The 4,201-nt window shown below is 44.9% G+C and overlaps 1 long non-coding RNA gene across 1 annotated transcript; it reads right to left on the bottom strand.

Moving 5' to 3' along the window:
- Window positions 1-3,318: 3,318 nt before the first annotated feature.
- Window positions 3,319-3,811, bottom strand: LOC306813477. The gene is made up of 2 exons (XR_013776993.1): window positions 3,650-3,811; window positions 3,319-3,470 (listed from the first exon to the last, which is right to left on the bottom strand). It is a non-coding gene; the product is annotated as an uncharacterized lncRNA (long non-coding RNA).
- Between the last annotated feature and the right edge of the window lie 390 nt (window positions 3,812-4,201).

A 4,201-nucleotide genomic window follows, 5' to 3' on the forward strand; every position in this document is an offset into this window, starting at 1 on the left:
ATGGGCTGTGGGAAGATAAAGATGATTGTCCCAGCTGGTTTAAAGATGGCCCATGAGCAGATAATGTGTGCCAGGAGATCAGGGTCACTGCCACACCCAGTTTTAAACAATGGCCCATTAACAGGAGATATCTCCCATAGGGATAGGAATCGCTGCCACACCCAGTTTTTAACAATGGCCCATTAACAGGTGATACCTCCTGGATGAAGGGTGGGTCATGGGAAGGATAAAGATGATTGCCCAGCTGGTTTAAAGATGGCCCATTAGCAGATAATGTGTGCCAGGAGATCAGAGGCACTGCCACACCCAGTTTTTAACAATGGCCCATTAGCAGGAGGTATCTCTCACAGAGATAAAGGTGATTGCCCCAACTGGTTTAACAGCTGGAGATGGAATCCAGACTTTTGGTCACATCCTGTATTGCAACCTAAGACATCAACTTATCACACTAATTTCTGTAATGAAAAATAATGATAATAATCATCCTTCATACTGATCAGCCTGTGAGGTTGCTTGCTGCCACATCCTTTAGTTTTCTCTGCTTTAATCCAAATTCAGATGATGACAAATGAGACAAACCCAGCTCTTTCTTGCTTTTATTGGGATAATTTCCCTCTCATAACCATTTATTCCCCAGTTCCTGGTTTGTTTTAGTTTTTATTGGGTTTTTTTTCCAATTCCTTTGTGCTGTCTTTGTGTGTTGAGAGGAGAAATGAGGGTTTGAATCCTGGCTCCAGGCACAGATGGAAATCATGGAATAGAAACAACTCCAGTCAGAAATCCCCAGGGATTCACCCAAACTCCACTGCTGCACCCAAAAATCAGTTCCAGCTCTGGAGTGATGCAGTTCTTTAGGAGGAATTGTGTTTACTGGAGGTAATTTGGGCTGTAATTCCATTAAATGGACATTTCCTTCCTGCCTGGAGCGGGAGGAGTGGTGGCCCTGTGAGTAAAACACGATTTAAATCTGCAGGAGAAATGGAGCAATGGAGCACAGAGCTGCTGAGTCAGGGGAGAGGGCAGGTGTGAAATTCTCTCTTTTCTTGCTGCATTCATCACAGAAACAGGGAGTGTGAATTTCTGAGGGGCCAGCAAGCTGCTAAAATAAAATAAAATAAAATAAAATAAAATAAAATAAAATAAAATAAAATAAAATAAAATAAAATAAAATAAAATAAAATAAAATAAAATAAAATAAAATAAAATAAAATAAAATAAAATAAAATAAAATTCCCCAAGTGGAGCTGCTGTCCCTCCTCCCTGCCAGCCCTGAGCAGGGATGGAGCAAAGTGGGAGTAAATCTGTAGGATGGCTCTGGTGTAAATGCCAACGTGGTGAAGGATCAGCCCCACAGCCTGGAGAACTTGTAATTAACTTAATAAATCACTTTATTCCTGGAGAATAAATCCAGGGTGGGAACTGGGGTGAGAGCTCTGCTGTTTTCCCTGGCAGGACAGGCCGTGGTTTATTCTGGAACATGAAACCCCCAGAAAATGTCATTTGTGACCCTGCAGCACTGCAGTTTGTGCTCATTGCTCAGCTCCTGCTGCTGATGTTTTCATTCCAGCCTGACCTTGGCGAGTCTGGGCTCTGCTTACCCAAGAAAATGGGAATTTTTCACTCTTCACTTCTTTCAGAGTTGCAGAATTTACCGAGCCCTTCATCAGCACCGAGGCTGCAGGGTGGAGCCAGCCCTTAATGAGTTGTTGTGTCTGAGATTTTTGGGGAGGGGAAAGGAGCAGGAAGCAGGAGTGGAAGGAGAAAAGGCACAGAAACCAACCCCAATCTCCAGGCAGAAACAGTGGGATGGGTTTTTCCAAGGCTCCACACTGAGGTGTGAAAAAGAGAAAAAAAAAATATAAAGAAAATTCATTTAACAAACCCCCAGAATCATCAAGTGAGAAATTAAAGTGATGGGATAATCTTGAAGTGTACAATAAATTATTGGATAAAGCCAAACCTTGGAGGAGCTCTGGCTGTTTTCTGGTGCCAGAGGGGGTTTTGTGCTCTGGGGTGATGCAGCAGCTCCAGAACATGGGCAGGACAATCCAGGCTGCAGCTCCTCCTCTGCTTTTTGTGCCCTCAGATCAGACATTAAAAAAAAAAAAAAAATTAATAAAAAAAGGTGATTATTGCAATATGCAACAAAAGGAGTCAGTCCCAGAGGCAGCGACTGGTTTTAGTGGCATTGGTTTTAATTTATTTATAAATTAAATCCCAAGCTCCCCCTGAGCCCCTCATCTCCAGGGAATTCTGCATCCCAAGCAGGGCTGGGGGTCCCAGAGGGATCCCCCAAATCCCAGGGCGGAGCAGTGACTGCAGCACCTGCAGCTGCCTCAGGGTGTGCAAGGACAAAACTCCTGCAGAGCTGCAGGAATTCCAGCCTGGGAGTGGCAAATCTGAGCAGTTTCTCGCTGATTCTGCAATTGTTGCTCCAGGGGTCGGGGTCTGGTGTGGCTGAGGGGGTGCTCAGGGTGAAACCCCAAAATAAAAACAGGTTTCTCTTGCAGGTTTGGGGGTCTTGGGACGTGCTGAGGAGATGGTGAAGGTGAAACCCCCAAATAAAGAGATGTTTCTCATTTGGGTTTGGTGTTCCTGGCTTGTTCTGAGGGGGTGCTCAGGGTGAAACCCCAAAATAAAAGCAGGTTTCTCTTTCAGGTTTGGTGTTCCTGGCTTGTTCTGAGGGGATGCTGAAGGTGAACCCCAAAATTAAAACAGGTTTCTCTTTTGGATTGGGTGTTGCTGGCACATTCTGAGAGGATACTGAAGGTGAACCCCCAAAATAAAAGCAGGTTTCTCTTTTGGTGTTCCTGGCTTGTTCTGGGGTAATATTGAAGGTGAACCCCCAAAATAAAAGCAGGTTTCTCTTTTGGTGTTCCTGGCTTGTTCTGGGGGAATATTGAAGGTGAACCCCCAAAATAAAAGCAGGTTTCTCTTTTGGTGTTCCTGGCTTGTTCTGAGGGGATATTGAAGGTGAACCCCCAAAATAAAAGCAGGTTTCTCTTTTGGTGTTCCTGGCTTGTTCTGAGGGGATCTTGAAGGTGAACCCCAGAATAAAAGCAGGTTTCTCTTGCAGCCCTGGCTCTGGCAGAGCCCCTGAGCAGCACAAATCCTCCCCATGTACATTCAAGTGAAATTTTACCCACGCAGAGCAGTTTTCTTGCTGATCCCTGCTGCTGTTCCTCGTGTTATTTTTAAATCTTGCCGGTGCCGTGGCAGTGAGGGAGAAGCTGCCTTAATTACTGCAGATAAAATAAATCAGGGGAATCTCATTGCAAATGCAGGGAGTTGAGACGAGCCCAGCTCCAGCTCCCTGAGTCATCCTGCCAATAAAATCTTATTAATCTCAGTCCCAGGGAACAGGATGCACATTCAGGCACTTTGGGGAGGCATTGCAGGCTTTGGGATGCTTGTGCATCCTGATGGCTGCAGGATCCAGACAGATGAGCTCATCCTCTGCTGGCTGAGAGCTGCCAATGGAAAAAAAAAAAAAAACCAAAAAACCAACAACTGAAGAGAAAAAAATGAAATAAAAACACTTAGTGACAATTTACACTTATAAACCAGCAGGGGAAAAAAATGTAAGAAATGTAAAATAAATAGGAGCAGGCAGGAAAGACTGCTGAGCAGGTTTTAAGCCTGGCTTTACTTTGTGGTAAGACAGGCTCCCTCCATCCATCACGTGTGTGCATCTTCAGAAATCCAATTTGTGAAATGCAGTTATTGCTGGGAGATCTGCCAGCCCTTGGTTTCAAAGGGGTTTTTTTTTGCTAATTTGGGTGGGCAAAAAAATGAGCCTGAGGTTGGGGAGCTCTGAGTGGAGCAGGGGCTCAGGGATAAGGGAATCTGTGCTCGTTCCAATCCTGGAGTTTGGGGAAGTCACCTTGTTTGTGATTGCCTCATTTTCTGCTCTTTGCCTGTCCCTGATGTCATAAAACCCCCCTGGAGAGCCAGCAGTGATCCTGAGCCTGTCCTTGAGTCCTGGCCCTTGTCCTGGAGACGTTTCTTGGTCATAATTGCAGAATTCAGGTTGTTCTGTGTTCTCAGAGCTTTGGGTGTTTCAGGGGATCACAAACAGCAGGGGTGGTAAATCTGCCACAAGAACCTTGAGTTTGTTTATCCAGCTGAAGTTTAGGACGAGGAAAAGCAAGAGAAGGTGGAAAGCACATCTATATCTATATCTATATCTATATCTATATCT

Source organism: Erithacus rubecula (genome assembly GCF_903797595.1).
Source record: "Erithacus rubecula genome assembly, chromosome: 29".
Classification (NCBI taxonomy): domain Eukaryota; kingdom Metazoa; phylum Chordata; class Aves; order Passeriformes; family Muscicapidae; genus Erithacus; species Erithacus rubecula.